The sequence below is a fragment of the Triticum aestivum genome, chromosome 4A (assembly GCF_018294505.1).
Source record: "Triticum aestivum cultivar Chinese Spring chromosome 4A, IWGSC CS RefSeq v2.1, whole genome shotgun sequence".
Classification (NCBI taxonomy): Eukaryota; Viridiplantae; Streptophyta; class Magnoliopsida; order Poales; family Poaceae; genus Triticum; species Triticum aestivum.
Window position 1 is genome coordinate 602,235,667 of NC_057803.1, and position 20,418 is coordinate 602,256,084.

Below are 20,418 nucleotides of genomic sequence, written 5' to 3' on the forward strand. Positions count from 1 at the left end.
AATGTGCATAATGTGATCAAGGAGTTGATCACGGGATGATGTGTTACAGAACGAGTAAAGAGACTTGCCGGTAACGAGATTGAACAAGGTATTGGGATACTGACGATCGAATCTCGGGCAAGTATCGTACCGCTAGACAAAGGGAATTGCATACGGGATTGATTAAGTCCTTGACATCATGGTTCATCCGATGAGATCATCGTGGAACATGTGGGAGCCAACATGGGTATCCAGATCCCGCTGTTGGTTATTGACCGGAGAGTCATCTCGGTCATGTCTGCATGTCTCCCGAACCCGCAGGGTCTACACACTTAAGGTTCGGTGACGCTAGGGTTATAGAGATAATAGTATGCGGTAACCCGAAAGTTGTTCGGAGTCCCGGATGAGATCCCGGATGTCACAAGGAGTTCCGGAATGGTCCGGAGGTAAAGAATTATATATAGGAAGTGCTATTTCGGCCATCGGGACAAGTTTCGGGGTCACCGGTATTGTACCGGGACCACCGGAAGGGTCCCGGGGGTCCACCGGGTGGGGCCACCTGCCCCGGGGGGCCACATGGGCTGTAGGGGGGGCGCCTTGGCCTACATGGGCCAAGGGCACCAGCCCCTAGAGGCCCATGCGCCAAAGGGACAAGAGGAGGGGAGAGTCCTAAAGGGGGAAGGCACCTCCGAGGTGCCTTGGGGAGGATGGACTCCTCCCCCCTTGGCCGCACCCTTCCTTGGAGTAAGGGGCAAGGCTGCGCCCTCCTCCTCTCCCTTGGCCCTATATATAGTGGGGGATGGGAGGGCAACCAAACCCCAAGCCCTGGCGCCTCCCTCTCCCTCCCATGGCACATCTCCCTCCTCCCGCAGCGCTTGGCGAAGCCCTGTTGGAATCACGCTACTTCCACCACCACGCCGTCGTGCTGCTGGATCTCCATCAACCTCTCCTTCCCCCTTGCTGGATCGAGAAGGAGGAGACGTCGCTGCTCCGTACGTGTGTTGAACGCGGAGGTGCCGTCCGTTCGGCGCTAGGATCATCGGTGATTTGGATCACGACGAGTACGACTCCATCAACCCCGTTCTCTTGAACACTTCCGCGCGCGATCTACAAGGGTATGTAGATCCACTCCTCCCTCGTTGCTAGATGACTCCATAGATTGATCTTGGTGACACGTAGGAAAATTTTGAATTTATGCTACGTTCTCCAACAACAACGACACACCCTCTTGTCGTTATAAGAATAACGACTGCAAAAGGTATGTGGTCGTTATACTTTTAATGACGGGGCCTACTACGACCAGCAGATTGTGGTCGTTATTGACCTTTAATGACCACAATCGGACTTTCAGCGACCACATTTTCGTTGAAGACTGTTTTCCTAGTAGTGAACTATTGCACAATAATGTAGTATAACACTCCCTCCGTCCCATTACATAATACTCCCTCCGTCCCAAAATAAGTGTCTCAACTCTAGTACTAAAGTTAGTACAAAGTTAAGACACTTATTTTGGGATAGAGGAAGTATCTTACAACATTGTGGTATTGATCCATGCTCTTTCGTGCCCATCCCTGTTTTCGTTTCAAGCAGGAGAGGTGTCCGACGACTCTGACAAGTCCCAGTCTGAGGTGAGCGACGAGGACGACGAAAGCAATGTGAGACCATCATGATCCATCTGCCAACTTTTTCCCCATGATCCCCTAACTGCTCAACATGTTCTATTCTGAATATCTGAAAACTTGTTGTGTGTAGGGGGACTTGTGATGCGGCACGCAAAGCAGCAGCTGGGGGAGGGGGTCTTTGAAATGTCGCCGCTTTCCCTCATTGCTAGTGTCACCGATTGATGATGGATGGTTGCTGTTAGTTTAGCTCCTTAGTAGTACCTCCTAGTCTTTCAAGAGGCTGATGCTGGTAGCTATAGTCTGTTCACCGATTGATGATGGGTTGTTGAATGTACTTACTGTTGTACCCCTCGCTGTTTAAGGAATACTTTCGCGTTGAAAGAAATAAAATGGTCTTGATACATGCTTGTTTGAAATCCTTGTATCTCACTGTCGCTGGAACAACGCTCGTCAAGTTTGTGAATGTTTTCTATGGAGGCCCAAAATTGAAATGGACTACAAAAAGTTTGAGGCCCAAAAAATAAATGAATCATATAAGGTCGCGTCCTATAAAATGAAAAGGCTGAATTCTTGGGCTCGGCCCATGTAGTTGACACAAATTGCTTGAAAAATATATAATAAATGGGCTCGACCCACAAAGACGGTTGAACTGGACCGGGCTGAATATTGTCAGTGACCTTTCCAATTGGTCGCAATTTTGCCACGTCGGATCCGACGTGGCCTGGGCAGACAGCTAGTGACTAAAACAAAAGGTCATGGGGTTCAACGACTTTATGTTTTGGTCGTAAACGTCTACGACCTTCTCACATAGAAGGTCGTTAATTTCAGTTTACGACTGCCAGCTTTTGACCTTCTATTTTTGGTCACAAAAAGGTCGCAAATGAAAAACAATGACCTTTTAGTGACCAATAGTCAAGGTCACAAGTTGACATATTTCTTGTAGTGATTTCACCCACTTATCCTGCCAGTGGCACGTCATTGGACGATGTTGGGCGTGCCGGTCCATCCCCAGAATGCCGTTGTACGCTCCTATCTCCAGCTCGCGCATGGGTGTCGCGAAGGTGTGGCCCTGCATCCACCACTTGAGGCCGGGCACCATGCGGTTGCAGATGAGTTTGTCGCCATTGGCCATGCGCACCTCCGTCGGCGGCATCTCTTTGGTGGCGAGGCCGAGGTGATCGACGAACGCCTTGTTGACGAAGTTGTGGGTACTACCCGAGTCGAGCAGCAGGAGCATGACCTGATTTCCCACGAGCGCGCGCAACCTGATCGTGGTCGCCGAATCCGTGTCGTCGAGCGCCTGCGACGAGAGGAGGCAGCACTCTGGCGCGTCCATGGCCTGAGCAGGGGTTGCGCCACTAGGCTCGGGTCGTCGAGCAACTGCAGGGCGTGGATGGTGTCGTCCGAGAGCACCTCGCCGTGGTCGCCCACGTTGATGGTGAGCAGCTGCACGGGTTTGGCGCAGCGATGCTCTCTGGAGTAACGATCCCCGCACTTGAAACAGAGGTTGTTCGCACGACGGATATCGCGCAGCTGCCGCTCCCGCGCTGTAACACCCCGGATATAACTTTCCCTATTTGTACTCCAACTCTTGCCGTTTCTGGCGTTAAGTTATATTTATTTCCTCGGGTTCGGGTTTTTGTCTCCGTGTGTTGTTGTCTTTGTCATGCATCTCATATCATGTCATCATGTGCATTGCATTTGCATACGTGTTCATCTCATGCATTCGAGCATTTTCCCCGTTGTACGTTTTGCATTCCGGTGCTTCGTTCTCCTCCGGTGGTCTTTTCTAGATTTCTTTCGTGTGTGGGGATTAAACATTTCCGGATTGGACCGAGACTTGCCAAGCGGCCTTGGTTTACTACCAGTAGACCGCCTGTCAAGTTTCGTACCATTTGGACTTCGTTTGATACTCCAACGGTTAACCGAGGGACCGAAAAGGCCTCGTGTGTATTGCAGCCCCACACCCCTCCAATTTGGCCCAAAACCCACCTAACTCTGCTCCATCATCTAGAGCGTTCGATCATGATCGCGTATCCGAAAACCGCACCTCATTTGGACTCTCCTAGCTCCCTCTACCTCTATTTAAAGCCCCCTCCCAAAATTCGCGGATCTCCTCCCTCTCAAACCCTAGAAAAGTCATCCTCGTGCCGGTCGGACACGTCCGTCCCTTGCCGGACACGTCCGCCTCCGCCAGCCAACCAGCAGCCGCCACGTGGCCCGGGCGAGCCCCACATCGGGAGGCCCTCCCCGGCCCATCCATCGCGCCGCCCCGCGCCTCCTTCTCCTCCCTCTCCCGCCGCCACCCACCGACGAGTCGCCGCCGCCTCTCCACGCCGGCACTGCGCCGCCGCGCGCCATCGCCGGGTCCTCGCCGCCCCTTCGCCGACTTGCTCCGGCCAGATCCGGTCGGGCCGGACCGGATCCGCCTCTCCCTCGCCTCCCCGCCGCTTCGTCGCGTGCCGGAGCCGGCAAGGCTCGCCGGAATCGCCTCGGTTCCCGCGCCGACATGCACCGATCTGGATCTGGATCGGAGCTACAGTAAACCCTAGGAGGTCGAAATTTTCTCTAAGTCCCTAAATTTTCAGTCCATATGCTCCTGTTCGAGGCCCCGTAACTTTGCATCCATAGCTCCTATTCATGCATATAGCATATGAAAATGTTCATCTGAGAGAGTACATCATTTCATTCCATTGCATCATTTTCATTTGAGCTCATCTTGATGCCCGAAATGCTGTTAGAAGAGGGATACTTGAGTTAATTGTCAGATCTGTTACTCCGTTTAGCACTTTTGTTATTTTTTCCATGTTTAATGTGTGCATGTTATGCCCGTGAGTTCTACATATGTTTTGTTAAGGGTTTTGTCATCTTTCCAGAGGTGCAACCCATGTATTTTTAGGATGTGTGTGGTGACTTGTGCAAGCTTACAAAGTGAGGCACCCGGTAAATCTGTTTTCAGGGACTTAGTAGTTTCACTAAGTCCTGGGATTGTTTAGTTCACGATGCCGTATGTTCATGTTGTTTCCTAGTGATCCGTACCTCTTTTGAGGATGATCAGTAAGGGAGTTTTGTTAATATTGTAGTTCTCTATCCATCCATATCTTTGTTTGCAATTATGGAGCACCCTAGCTTGAGTCAATCGAGCTCTACTTTTGCTTCATTGCGCATCTGGGCAGATCGTCAACTTGTTTGCGATTTTGCCGATGTTATTGTAGTTGATCCGTGCATGCTATGCCATTGTTCTTGCCATGTCCAGCTTGCATTTTGTGCCTTCTTAAGGTATGTATGCTTGTCTTGCCATGACTTGCACCATGGTGAGTGCATCAAGCTTGTAAACATGCCTTCGTGAGTTATGTTTCAGCATGTCCCAGTTTTCACTAAGTCTGAAAACTGATTATATTTTTGCTATGTTCGTGTGCTTGTTAGTATATTTTGTGATCCCTTTTTGGCTCAAGGTCACTAAGGGACTTTTGTTAAGCTTGTTGAGTAGCTCCATGCCATGTCTTTCTTTGTCATGTTCAGGTCCTGTAGCATGTTGTTTTGTTGCTCCGAAGAGGGCTATATGATCTGAAATTCCAGACAAGTGTTGATTTCACTAAGTCTGAGATCTGTTTGCCATTTGCATTTTTGCCATGCTTGTTTGAACCTGTTAATGGATGATTTGGCCGTAGCTCAGTGCTAGACTTTTTTTAAGCATCTTGTGTGAATCCCTGCCATGTATTTTGTTTTCATGTTTGGGTGCTGTAGCATGTTCATTTCGTTGCATTTAGATGCCTACTTGCTGTAAATCGCAGACCGGTGTCATATTTGAATCGCTTGCCATTTCCAAACCGTAACTCTGATTCCAGCGTTCTTTATATCGTTTTCAAGCGATTTCATCTCATCTTTCCAATGGCACACTTTGAATTCCAAGTTGAGGCCAGGTTCATGCATTTCCTGTCATATCTTGCATTTTGCATCCCGCATCGCATCCCGCATAGCATATCATCATTGCATCATATTGCTTGATCCTTGCACGTGGTTGATTGTATCCTTGTTGCTTGTTTGTCTTGTTTGGGTAGAGCCGGGAGACGAGTTCGCTAACGAGGAGCCCATTGAGTTTGCTTTCGAGGATCCAGTCAACTCTGACAACTGTGCAGGCAAGATGATCATAACCTCGAAATCACTACTATCTTTGCTATGCTAGTTTGCTCGCTCTTTTGCTATGACATTGCTATGATGCCTACCATTTGCTTGCAAGCCTCCCAAATTGCCATGTCAAACCTCTAATCCATCATTGTCCTAGTAAACCGTTGATTGGCTATGTTATCGCTTTGCTCAGCCCCCTCTTATAGTGTTGCTAGTTGCAGGTGAAGATTGGAGGCCGTTCCTTCTTGGAACATCTTTTATTTAATTGTTGGGATATCATTATATTGCTATGTTATCTTAAATGCATCTATATACTTGGTAAAGGGTGGAAGGCTCGGCTTCTCGCCTAGTGTTTTGTTCCACTCTTGCCGCCCTAGTTTCCGTCATATCGGTGTTATGTTCCCGGATTTTGCGTTCCTTACGCGGTTGGGTTATAATGGGAACCCCTTGATAGTTCGCCTTGATTAAAGATTTTCCAGCAATGCCCAACCTTGGTCTTACCATTTGCCACCTAGCCTCTTTTTCCCTCGGGTTTCCGGAGCCCGCGGATCATCTTATTTTAACCCCCCCCCCCCCCCGGGCCAGTGCTCCTCTGAGTGTTGGTACAAAATAGAGTCCTGTGCAGCGCCCCCTCGGGGAAACTCGAGGTTTGGTTTTAGTTGTATGGAGCGCTCATCTGAGTGTGCCCTGAGAAAGAGATATGTGCAGCTCCTATCGGGATTTGTCGGCACATTCGGGCGGTGTTGCTGGTCTTGTTTTAACCTGTCGAAGTATCTTGAGTTACCGAGATACCGAGTCTGATCGGAACGTCTTGGGAGGAGGTCTATTCCTTCGTTGACCGTGAGAGCTTGTCATGGGCTAAGTTGGGACTCCCCTGTAGGGATTGAACTTTCGAAAGCCGTGCCCGCGGTTATGGGTAGATGGGAATTTGTTAATGCCCGGTTGTAGATAACTTGAACCTTAACTTAATTAAAATGAATCAACTGAGTGTGTTACCGTGATGGCCTCTTCTCGGCGGAGTCTGGGAAGTGGACACGGTGTTGGAGTAATGTTTGCGCAGGTTGCTCTCTAGTTTCTCGCTCGCTCTTGCCTCCTCTTCTAGCTCTCCTTTGTGAATAAGTTAGCCACCATACTTGCTAGTCGCTTGCTGCAGCTCCACTCATATTTTACCTTGCCTTACCTATAAGCTTAAATAGTCTTGATCGCGAGGGTGCGAGATTGCTGAGTCCCTGTGGCTCACAGATTACTATTACACCAGATGCAGGGCCTGATGATTCCTCTCCAGGAGACGCGTATGAGCTCAAGTGGGAGTTCGACGAAGAATCTCAACGTTATATGTTTCCTTTCCCGATGATCAGTAGTGGTGCCCAGTTGGGGGTGATTGGGACCGTGTCGCATGTTGGGTTATCTTTCATCTTGGCGCCATAGTCGGGCCATGAGTGTTTGGATGATGTAATGTTATTTATGTACTTGATTGACGTGGCGAGTGTAAGCCAACTATGTTATCTCCCCTTTATTGTTTATACTACATGGGATGTTTGTGAAGATTGCCTAACTTGCGACATATGCCTTCAATGCGATTATGTCTCTAAGTCGTGCCTCGACACGTGGGAGCTATAGTCGCATCGAGGGTGTTACACGCGCGTAGTCGTCTCCTTGTGCACGGATCGGCGTGGCCGCGGCGCGCTGTGGTGGTGCCACTATGGCTGCTGGAGGTGGTCAACCCGACGGCGTGATGCGAGGGCGTGCGCGGGTCGCCTAGTTCTTCCTCTTTGATGCGTGTGAGCACCGAGGCGCGCGTGATGCTGGAGGGTGCCTGGAGGCGCACCAGGGCGCGCAGCTCGTCCTTCTGGCCGAGGAGGAACTGCGTCACGAAGAATTTGGTGTTGATCGACCGATCGAGCGCGAGCAGGTGCTACATCTGTTCGTCGAACGCGGCGCGGTACTCGGTGACGGTGCCTGTTTAGCGTAGTTGCAGCAACTTGTGCATCACCACTTCAAACTCGTCGACACCAAACTCCTCCGGGGTCGCCGCAGTGAAGAGATCTCACGTGATGTCGCGATGCGTTTGTTGGAACGCCTGGAGCCAGTGTGCAGCCTGGCCGTCGATGTAGAGCGCCGCGGTGGCGACCCAGTGGTGGGCGGCCACCTTGTAGAGCTCGAAATGTAGGCGAGGCAGCGGTTCAGCCACAAATATGGCGTCGTGCCGTCGAACTTGGGAAAATCGTGCTCCGGAGGCTTGTGGTACTCGTTGGTGTGGTAGACCGTCGGAGACGCGGTCCCCGCAGCGACGAATCCGCCCTGCGGCGGCACAGGTAAGAGCGGCGGCCGGTGGTCGCCCAGGCACGCGTCCGACGAAGACGGGGACGCTGGATCCGGCACCGGGCGCAGGGACGGTGGAGGAGGAGGAGGCGGAGGAGGTTGCTGCTGCGGGTGGGCGGGCTAGTGAAGGTGTGTGGTGACCGAGCCCGTCGGAGAGGCTGACCCTTCCACCGTCTTGCGCGTGAGATCGAGGTCCGCTTGGGTCAGATCGAGTTGCCACGATAGACCGCGCACCTCCTGCGAGATCTGGGCGTTGAAGGCGGCCTGGAGCTCGATCTGCTTCTCGTGCGCCACCTTCTGGTCGTCGACCTTGACGAGCAAAGCCTCGAGCATCTTGGTAATGTTGGTGTTCCCTCCGCCCATGGCGGCGAGAACTTGCCGCGTCGCCGCCGAGGCCTTGGAAGGAGCCGTGGTCCTATGCTGAAGGGGATCGAACCCCGCGACGAGATTTTGTGCGGCTCGCCGAGGCATCTCGCACCGGCGCGGTGGATGTTACCGATCCTCAATCGAACACCAGGAAGAAAAAATTCGGCAGAATTTGGCTCTGATTACCAGCTGTAATACCTCAGGGAAAGGTAGAGGATCTAGATCGAGCAACAGGACGAGAGGAGCAGGAGAAGGCTTGAAGAGGAAGAAGAAGGATTCGATTGCAGAGGGAAGTTAGATACAGAGAAGTGTCAACACACGCATGCCACTCACTGCCTCTTTTAACGTCACCCACACTCGCCACTTGGCCGACCAGCTGGCTGGGCCCACCAGTCAGCTCTAGTGCACACCAACCATAGGTTAGGTGTGACACCTGGGACCTCCTCAAGGAGAGGCTGGCCGAGCTTTGCCCTGTGCCCGCGCCCTTGGGCATCGACAGCTTCTACCTTGCTGCCGCCGGCCTCCTTGACAACCACATGCCCAGCGCGCCACAGCTCTTCTTGCTCAAGTTCTGCTGCTATGACCGGATGGGCCTCCTGCACGGTAGGTGTCAGTTTAACCACATAACCATGCTACTGCTCAATTTTTTATGGATACGCGTTAAAAAAATTAAAAAAATCTAACGGCTACGAATTTCTAAGTCTAACAATCAATGATCAGATCTTTCTGATTATTGTGGGAATTTCTAGCTAATTTCTCTATTTTTTATCCGTATTTTCTTTTAGTATATTAATAATAGATTAGTTTGTTTCATTATGCTTATAGTGGAACCCGGCTTCTGTTTTGGAGGCGTCCTATAATTATGAGTATAAAAATGGGCGATGCTAGGCGCCGGTGCGCCGGCCGAACAGTTTCGGCCGGTCCAGCCTTAGCCGTTCGACGCGCGCGATTAGGAGCCGTCCGATTCCCCGTGTTGACTTCCCCTCTCTTTCTTCCTCTCCTCTCCCGGCCGTCGGCCGTCACCCCGTCACCTGGACCTCTCTCTCCGCCGCCCCCGCTACTGGATGCCGCGCTCGCCGCCGGTCCTCGCGCTCGCCGCCGGTCTCCACCATCTTCTCTCATGTTTCTCGCCGGGATCTACATGCAGCAAAAACTTCGCCCGTGGGTTGCAGCTCCCCTCGCTGGTGATGGTCACGGCTCCAGCAACACCAGTCGCCGGTTGCAGCTCCGGCAGCTTGCAGTCGCGGCCCCCGCCGGACCCCCTGATTAAAGGTTGTAGCAAAATTCATCAACGGTGGCAGCAAAAAACGCCGCCAGTTGAAGCTTTTTTTCCAACTGTTGATTCCGGTTGTAGCAAAACTTGACGCCAATGGTAGCACGGCAAAATGCAGGTTGTAGCAAAACTGGACGCCGGTTGCAGCTCCTGGTCGTAGGTTGCAACTATCTGCTGTCGCCGGCCACAAGTTTGCCGTCGTTGGTTGCAACACGTCAGTCCAATAGTTGTAGCTTTTTGGTTGCCGGTCGTACCTTTTCGCGGCGTGGGTTGCAACTTTTCTGATCTCCCAATTGCAGTTGTTTGTCATCATCGGCCAAACTATACCGCCGAAAGATTGTAGCAAATAGAGACGCCGAATGTAGCAAAAAAATGATATAGTCGTAGCAAAAACCAGTTGTGTTTCCAACTCGCTTATCGGTTGCAGCAAAAAACAGCTGTGGTTCCAGCTCTGGATTTCGCCGGTTGAAGCAAAACAAAATGATGGCTCCAGCATCGTTGTCCGCTCGTTGGCGACGCAACCTTCACCGTGGTCATCCATGGAGGCTCGTCGGCACGGCTCGGCATGGTGCCCCCGGCCAGCAAAATAAAATGCCGCTCGTAGCTCACGTATGTACTGGTTGTAGCATTTTTCCTGGTTCCAGCATTCCCCGCACCGGATGCAGCATTTTCGACCACCATGTCCCAGCCATAGCGCAACCAGCAGTGGCCGCCGGCTGGCAGCAATCAGGCAGTCCCCCTGGCTTGGCGGAGCACACAGGCGACAGCGGCTGCCAGCCGGCAACAGCGCGGGGGGAAATGAAGAAGAATACGGCCGGGGAAGGGATGTGTCTGGAGGTAGGAGATGAAGGCAGTTGTTGGGGAAAAGATAAGGGAGGAGGGGTGGTCCACGTGGGGCCCAACAGAAACAGGCATCTCACGCGGGGCGCGGTTTGGGCGGGCGCGGGGCGCCAGCGTGGCTCGTGACCGGCCGAAGGTTCGGCCGGCGCCCCGGCGCGAAACGTTTTCCTATAAAAATTGCACTTGAGAAGAGAAAAACACGTGAAATTAAATGTGGGCTGGCCAAACTGAAAAACGGCAAGGGTGGCGTGTGCAGCCACTGAGCTGCATACTCACGCCAACCCAACAATGGAGATGGAGGGGTTTGTTAAGACAGTTTTCTGCAACCAATTCAACGGCACACCCACTCTAGGCAAATCAGCTGCTACTACGTACGTACTAGTTTCTTCTTCATCGTCGAAGCGGCAATCTTTTTAATTGAGACAATAATGGCTATTCTTTTTCTTTTTGCGACGAAGCCTCACGAGCTTTATTAGCCGCCGTGTCAAAGTGCCAGAAGAGCATCCTGCAACCACAAATCGGTCGGGTGCTTGATCTTGTGATCCAGCTGGGAGGGCTCTATTGAGAGAAATTTATCCATCTATTTGACGATCTTGGTCCTGCGAATTTGCAAGAGTTTGTAAGCCTAAGCCTGCTTCATCATCATCTGGCAGCGTGATGTACAGCTACGGTGCGAGGAAAGAATCCTACCTGGCCAAGATCAGGCACTCCCGGAGGTCGTCGTCCAGCAGCCTAGGGAAGCTATATGTGGCCGTCGGGAAGGATGAAGAGGACGGTCAGTCCAACCTCCTGTGGGCAGCTCGGAACCTCCTCGCCGGCGGCGACAAGCTGGTCCTGCTACACGTTCACCAGCCCGCCGACAGAATCATGATCGGTAAAAGCTCCAAACTTTGACAATCCGCATAATTAAATGTTTTCTATCCGTCTGTCTGTCTATCTATCTATCTATCTATGCTGATAAAATTCTTGTGTCGCAGGATTCCGCAAGATCGATGCAAGCCAGCTCCAGAGAAAGAACTCAGGGCATACAGGTTGTCTGAGAAGGAGGAGATGAACACACTTTTAGACCAGTACCTCGATTTCTGCATTTCTTCTCTCCAGGTCAGTAAGCTAACTCATTCTGAAAGCATAGAGCATAGACTTGGTGATTGCTCTTCTAGTTCATCTCATCTCGCGCATGACTGTTCTCTCAACAAACAAATTTACAGATGCAAGCTGAAGCGACGGTGATCGAGAGTAACAGCCCTACGAATGGCATCGTCAAGCTCATCGATCAGAGTCACATCACAAACTTTGTCATGGGAACATCTTCCTTCTCACCGTATGTCCAGACCAAATACAGCTTCATAACGAGGTTTCATCGATAAACACGCACATCGAAATTGTCAGCGGGTAGCGCTGCAGTTTCTATATATACACTAGAGCAAATCACTGTGTTAGTTATATGTATATGTAAATTTCTTATTTCTTATGAATGTCTCTGCTATTCTAACAAGCTACAAGAAGTAACGATAAAATAGGCGGATTAACTCCCAATAATTAGTTAGCAAAGGGCAATCATGAATTGACATTAAACACCGAATAAACAAACACTACTTCCTCCGTTCCATAATGTAGTGCATATAGATTTTATGAAAAGTCAAACTTTACAAACTTTGACCAAGTCTATAAAGAAAATTATTTATATCTGCAATGAGTTCTTTTACTGTACCCTGGAATCAATATAAGCCCTCCATTTCGCCTAATCCAATGGTTGATCTTATCTGGTACTCCAACCTAACTACTACGGAGCCCTAAACCCTAAACCCTAAACCCTAACCAGGAGACACTTGGGAGTACCTTGAGCTTAGGGGTAAAAACCTAATCATTTAGGCAGTTATGCCTGATCTTTTTATCCACATTAAATCTGAGTGAGTTACGGCTGATGCACATCACCTAGACTCAGTCAATCGCTGTTGGTTATTTCTGAACTCTTTACGAAGCGGGAGAGATGCCGGCGATCAGTCTGTTCTACGCGCACTGGAACCGTAGAATCTGCGCCGACCATGGTTGGCCGTCGGCGTGCTTGCTTGAGCGACGACTACCGGCTGGGCAGAAGATTGGCGTCAACCGTACCGTCGCCACCAGAATAGGGCCGTGCTAAACGGTGATGGACACAACGACATGAGGTCGCATGGCTAGGGCTCTGTCGCGTGGGCATCTGCGGGAGTTGAATTGTTGTAGCTTCTACGTATAGACGCACACACCAGACTCTAACTAAATTTAATTGGACCGCGAAGACAATTTCTGAACACATTGACTAGAGAACTGATGAGTTGCGCAAACGAGTTCACTATTTTCCTCTATTCTTCGCTGCAGATTGTGAATTTCTGTTTTAATTTCCCATGTACATGTTAATATCCGCTCATCAATTTTGTCTACGGAGCAAATGATGTGATTATTAAACTGCACACAATTATCTAGTAGTGGCAGACTGCTGGGTATATCGCATGATTGAGATCCAGCAATGGCAGGCAGAAGGGTATATCGCTTGATTGTGATCCAACAATGGCGTGCACGAAGGGGATTTGACGGCTGCGGGGTGGTCGCCATAGGTTTGGGATTAGGGAGGACGATGCAGACCAGATGCAAGCACACGTGCAAGTGGCACCGGCCCGTGTGGCCATGGTGGCGCAAAAGAACAAACAGGTGACCATGAGTGATACCCTAGAGTTTCGCTTTTGGGAGCCGAGATTTATGATCAGATTGGGATTTTTTTTCGAGATAGATCAGCGATTAGATGAAGTCAAACAAAGATGACTAAACTGCCCTTTTAAATAAAGGGCTAGATTTAAGTGTACTCCTGCCTCTGCTTAGGGAGTACCGGGGTACCGTAAAAGTTCTCATCTACACTACCAAATATATATACTATGAGATTATGTCTTGTAATGTATCCAATGTTTTCTACGTATTTGGTGTTATAGATGTATATTTTTTTTCTCTCCAAACTTGGTCAAAGTTTGTAAAATTTGATTTTTCAAAAATCTAGACGCATTACATTGTGGAACGGAGGGAGTACTAGCTAGTATGGCTTCTTTTACTAACTATCATCTCCCCCTCTGTCTAAAGTCTTAAGTCGAGTACTCCAGTTAACAATCTGAGTTATGTATGTTGATTCTGAATCTTTCACGTACAGGAAGAGGAAAGTGCCGAAATCAAAAGTCGCAGCCATCGTGCATCTACAGGCCAAACCATATTGCCGGATCTTCTATGTTTGCAACGAGACTCTTGCTTGCTCCAGGTATGACGACTGACATGCAGCCCTCAAGCTAACATAAAGAAAACACCTTAAGTTATTTCAGCTCGAGCGACTACCGTAAGTTATTTCCAGCTGACAAAAAAATGGTGTCACGGTTCATCATTTTTGTTAGGGAGACCACTCAGCTTACTTCAAATCTAGGGTCTCGTTCAGAGCTGTACTGCTGCATCAACCTGCAGTCACCTGCCACGAATTCATCTTCAGAGCTGTACTGCTGCATCAACCTTGGCCGGTCCAACTGCCGCCGACGCCACCATGACGCCAGGCAGCGTCACCCTCCTGCGCGAGACCACTCAGCTTACTTCAAAAGTAGAGTCACCCCGAAGCAGCTGCAGCAGCACTGATTCCTTTTTTTTAGAAAAGGAGGACGATCCCCGGCCTCTGCATCTGAACGATGCATATGGCCACTTTATTAATTATTGACACAAAACCGTACAGAGTCATATAACAATAAGTCTAAAGCCACCAAACTAAGCAACAACTGTCGCTATCCCTATCCAGTTGATGTAGGGGCGCTGAAAGTCTGGGCCTAATACCAAACAGACCACGCAGCCAAACCTAAACATCTATCTTGAGGTCCCACCCAGGACGCCTACCGGGTATGGGCACCCACTAGTCCGACGTGCTTCTCAACCAGGACCCCTGCCGGGTGTGAGGCCGCCGCAGCCACCTGCCACGAATTCATCTTCAGAGCTGTACTGCTGCATCAACCTTGGCCAGTCCAACTGCCGCCGACGCCACCATGACGCCAGGCAGCGTCACCCTCCTGCGCGAGTCCATCTCCGCTCATCAGGCGCCGAGTCTCCACTGCGCCACGCCGCCGAGATCCCCCGTTATCAATGGAGCAGATGAAACACCGCTCCTCCTCTTGTCCCCTCCAACCAGCACTTGCTCCAAAACGATGCCCCCATGAGCAAGAACGATACCGATAGCACCGTCATCGTCCGATCCGGTAGACCCAGATCTAGGGTTTCCCCCGGAACTTCCCGATCAGGTTGATGAGACCTGCAACGACGATGCCTCCAGAAGGAAACGACGTCTGAGACGCCGCCATCGTCCGCAAAGACCACAGTCTGGCGCGATTTTCATCGGAAGCCACGTCTTCCCGACCTCGTGGCTGGCTGGAACCGAGCGGAACCTCGCCACGAAGACGTATGTTGCCGTCGGTACTCCGGCAGAGATCCGGCATCTCCTCACCGGTCCCTCCACACGCCGCCGGTCGGCAAAAGGCCTCCCCGCGACGGATCCAAACGGGGTGTTGGATCCGCAGTAGCCGTCGTCACCATCACAAGCAGGACAGCCCACCTCGCCGGATGGGGCGCTGCCACCGCCGCCGTCCATGCAGGGCCGCCGCTCCACCGGCGATGGTGCTCGGGCCCCCGCCGCACAGCCCGGATACTCCGTCCTAGCAGCACTGATTCCTATCAATCTGAGTTCCCTGCAAGACCCCAGTCACTATCACCAGGGCATCCAGTTGATATCGGGTGTAGCCAGTTGATATCGGGTGCAAGGCGGCAGCCAGTTGATATGACACAAACAAGTTGCTCACTGATTTCCGGGCAGCAAAGCACTGCAGGATCCAGTTCATGTTTCTCTCTCAAGGATTTGAACGGTATGAATGCTCCTCCCGTACATGCAAGCTCTAAAGAACAACGACACTCTATGGTAAGCCACATTAATTGGACTCAGCAGAGTTATCTAAGCATAGCCACACCGCTTTTGTTTGAATCATATTAATTTTATGGCTGTGTGCAGAAGCTGCAGCTAGGATAATTTTATGTCTGTCTGTGTGTACAGAAGCCAGGAGAACTATTCTTCCATTATCTAAAACCAAAAACTGTTATGCGAAAATCAAGTATGCTTTTAAATATGAATATGCATTATAGGCTAATAATAAGATATGAACATCAGAGATGTACCATTTGCTTCTTACTTTTAATCATACTTATTTGGATAATGTTGTCATGCATACCTAGAATTCAAAGCAAACACAATGTTTTATAGGTAGAAACTGGTGTGCAACATGATGTGATTGAGCAACTGCGCCGAGTCCGCAATGAGCTGGAGGGCTCAAAAAAAGAAGCATCCGAGGGCCAGCAGAAAGGCGAGAGGAATATGTTTGAAGCTTCTATGATGGTATATATGTTATTTGTAATTGCCACATGCCTTTATGTATCCATTATTGATGCCTAATGCACTATATTTTTCCCGAATTTTCTCTTGTCTAAACACACTAGTAAGCATGCTCGTGCAACACACGTCTCAAACGTAAAACAGGTGAATTCACATAATAAAAAAATAAACGTTTTAAAAAATATAAATCAAATGGATACACAATGTTTGATGTCGCTCAAATTGTATTTTCAAAAGCGAGACACAATAGTGGTTATGTTGTTGCATAGAGTAATAGCAGGAAAATATTCTCATTTAAATGAAATCAGCAATTATTTATTAATGCAGTAATATAGGCATGCAGTATAGTCTTCTCTTCGAGTGTAGCCAGGAAAAAAAAGATAAACCGCCTTATGGTGCAATTATATTGTTCAAGTTGCTTAATTCTCGAATCTTATTTTATTCTACTAATCTGCATAGCAAAATATATATTTGTACTAATTTGGATCAAATTATATTTTTTTTTGTTGTGTGGACTGCCAAAATTATATAGCTACCTACTATGGATAATAGGAAATAGAAGATGATATGTGACTACAACGACTTCTATATGAAATAAAGATGATTTACAAGAACTAATTGAAATGTAAAAGGGCTAAAAGAAATTCAATAATTATCGTGATAAAAAATATTTATCCGGTTTTGTATGTGTTTATGCGTTGGCAACCATACTAACATACAATGATGTAAGACGCTTTGTACGTATAGAAATTGAAATGAGTTATGAAGAAAAATAAAGATGGAAGGAAAAGTATTCTAGAGTATTTGTCAAGCTTAACCTTATCAAGATTTCAGGTCAGCTTCTAAATTACAAAAAAAATGATGAATTCTCAAGTAAGAAAGAGCCAACAATTTGCAACATGCTACAAAACTGGTGAAGATAGAAAGCATTCATCCTCTTTTTCCTTGTTGTAAGGAGTAGCTTCAGCATACATTTGTAACTGTGTAATACCTGATCCGAAAAAAGTTGTTCATTATTATTATTGGAGGAAAGAGGCATGCAGACAAAGAAAGAGAGGCGGTGCAAATAAGGCCTTAAACAGCATGTGACCCGTTTTATATGTATAGAATCATATAACTGAAATAGTAGTGCATATTCAATATCTTGCCTCCTACTGAATCTTACATAATTTACTGGATTGCTATGCAATTATGTTAAAGTGACGCGTGTAAAGTTTTCTCCAAGAATGAATCATATATTTTGATTTTCAACCTATCCCTGGAGATAGTGCCTAGGCAGGTGCAACCCACCTTAATTCCAGGTAAAGCAACGTCATACGTAAAACACACACTGATCAAATAGCACAAATAAGTCAATTCTAATCAAGGGGATGGCGTTACCTCTTGATACGGTCCAGTTTAATGCATATGGTGGTACGAAGTAAAGCCCAAGGAAGCCGACATGAACATGAGAATTAATCATGAGAAATAGACTCTGCATCTTGACTTCTTCAGTATCCCTCTTGATCCTACTTTGTAAGACAAGATTGCTGCATTCTTATGTACTTGCCATATATAATTACACATTTTCAGTACAGCAATCGGCAACCTAAGATAATCCCAAATCTATAATTCTAGATTGCTTGAAGCCCCACGATTCTTATTTAATATGTAATGCACATGCACCCACTGAACAGACACTTTGTCAGCGTGGGTGCTGCGAACGGAGCTGAAGTCAACGCGGATGCCGATGGTTGCCGGAGAGCATGCCCTAGACATGGATGGAGTCGTCGCAGTAGCGGCAGAAGAGCGCCTGGCCTCCAAACAGAAGACGATGGCGGCGATAGCATGTGTGTTCCCGGAGGAAGACGAAGCTCCTCGCGCTTCCCCCATCGTGGCTACTGTGCATGAGGGTGGCAGGCGGCTTGCGATTAGCTTCCTAATAGGATGGATATGTCCGAGATAAGTTTTTTAATATGATGAATTTGTCTGAGATTAGTTTCCTAATAGGATGGATGCACTCTGATTTAGTTTCCTAGAATAGGATGCACCCGTGATTATTAGTTTCCTAATTGCTCAGGCGTGGAGTTTCATATTTTCCTCCATGATGGAGTATGGTCAGTCAATGTAAATTGCTAAGTGCACACAGAAAATGGTTTAGGTTAAGGCTAACCATTACATTGATTTTAGTGGGCCTAATCGTGCGGTGGTATTGGATCTGTGTACACTTTGGGGTGTGCTTAAAGAAGTTTTTGTTTGATTGTTTAATAGTAGTATAGATACTCCCTCCGTCCAAAAAAACTTGTCCCAAACTTATCTCTCTGATGCTAGATACATTCATTTGGGGGGCAAGCTATTTTGGACGGAGAGAGTAGCATTTATATTCCATGGTGCATCTGTCTCTCAGTCTCAGCTAAGTGAACTGTTTCCTTGCAGTTCATGGCACGGGAGAATGCACTCCGCAAAGAAAAAACGGAGGTAGAGGAGAGACTGGGCAGAGAAAAGACTGGACTCCGGAAGGAGCACCTCCAAATATGCAACGAGCTGCACAAGGCAAATGAGAAAAGAGCGGAGCTGGAGGAGATGCTTCTCCAGAAAAATTACCTAGTGGCAGAGCTCGAGCAGTCGCAAGGAGAGCTGCAACGCGAGAAAGACCATGTCACAAAGCAAGTTGAGCAGATGTGCCAAGCAAACAGTAGCAGCGTCTTTGTATTTGGCTCTGCCTCTACCACTACTACTAGTGCCATTCCATTAACAAAGTTCAGCCACATGGAGATAAAAGAAGCGACAGCCAACTTTGATGACTCCGAAAAGATCGGGCAAGGTGGGTGTGGAACCGTCTACAAGGGATTTCTCCGTCATACTACCGTAGCCGTAAAGAGATTGAACCGTGAAGGCACAACAGGAGATAAAGAGTTCAATGACGAGGTATGTAATTTAATTTTCATCATCGTATATATTAAGAGCAACACATGCTGCGATATGAGGAAAACTAGTAAAACGGTGCATCTAACTAACTATGTGATTTTCCTCTGATCGATACATGTTACAGGTAGAAACACTTTGTAAGATGAGGCATCCGAACCTTGTCACCCTGATAGGAGTGTGCAGGGAGGCCAACGTGCTGGTCTTCGAGTTCTTGTCAAATGGAAGCCTAGAGGACTGCTTGCAGCACGACCACCAAAGAGAGGCGCTCTCATGGCGAATGCGCGTGAGAATTGCTGCCGAGATCTGCACGGGACTTATCTTTCTCCACTCCAACAGACCAAAAGGCATTGCACATGGTGATCTCAAGCCCGACAATGTCCTTCTCGACGCCAGCTTTGGCTGCAAACTGGCAGACTTTGGGATCTCCCGTCCCTTGAATGTGACAAACACAACAATCACCCCTTACCACCGAACAAATCAACTCAAAGGCACAATGGGATACATGGACCCGGCATACATTGCCTCAGGGGAGCTCAAAGCACAGTATGACGTCTACCCCTTTGGGGTGGTGCTTATGCGGCTGATAACTAATAAGAGCCCCCTAGGCCTTCCTCATGCCGTGGAGGCAGCCCTAAGAACTAACAAGTTGTCGGATATAGTTGATACTTCTGCAGGGGAATGACCATCTAAGCCTACTGAAGAGTTGACAAGACTAGCACTCAGATGTTGTCGGTATGAGAGAAAAGAGCGACCTGATCTTGAAAATGAGGTCTGGGATGTGATTCAAGCTATGTTGAACTATCCAGAGGATAAATGCAAGCCACCAACATTTTTCATCTGTCCAATGACACAGGTTCGTTAACCAATCAAAGAAACGATGAAGCACTAGCTAGCTTGGATCGTGTGATGCCTCGAGTCTCATCAACAATTATCGTATGTTTGCCTACAGTCTTTAGAATTCAGTCAACACTTTTGTTAATTTCTACTAGCTACTCCCTCCATTTCGAATTACTTGTCGCAGGTATGGATGTATCTAGATGTATTTTAGTTCTAGATACATCCATTTCTGCGACGAATATTTTGGAACGGAGGGAGTAGTTTGATATTAAGCTTGCATCATTTCTTATACTAATATTCAGGAGATCATGAGGGATCCATGCATCGCTGCTGATGGATTTACATATGAACGTGACGCCATCAAGGACTGGCTTGCAATGGGGAACAAAATGTCCCCCATGGCCTACCTCAGCTTGGCACACCATGAGTTGACACCGAACAATGCCCTTCGCTTTGCAATTCAAGAATGGCAAAAGCGACAGCAACAGTGATTTTTTAACCTTCCATTTAATTTGTATGATGCCACGTTTATGGTGTGAACCAAACGATTCTGAAGTGTGTACAGACAGTCTAGAAAACTTTTTTCTGCACCCCAATTGGCAGGTGACAATTTCTCAATGTAGTGTGAGCGTACACACAAATGTAGTGTTCGCTCAAATGTGTCTGGGATGAACTGGCATGCATGGCATGTAACTGACTCTCCATCTCCAAGA

General features: G+C 48.5%; 1 pseudogene; it reads left to right on the plus strand.

Moving 5' to 3' along the window:
* LOC123084015 (U-box domain-containing protein 33-like) overlaps positions 1-20,196 on the plus strand; it is a 37,244-nt pseudogene extending 17,048 nt beyond the window's left edge.
* The last annotated feature ends 222 nt before the right edge of the window (positions 20,197-20,418 follow it).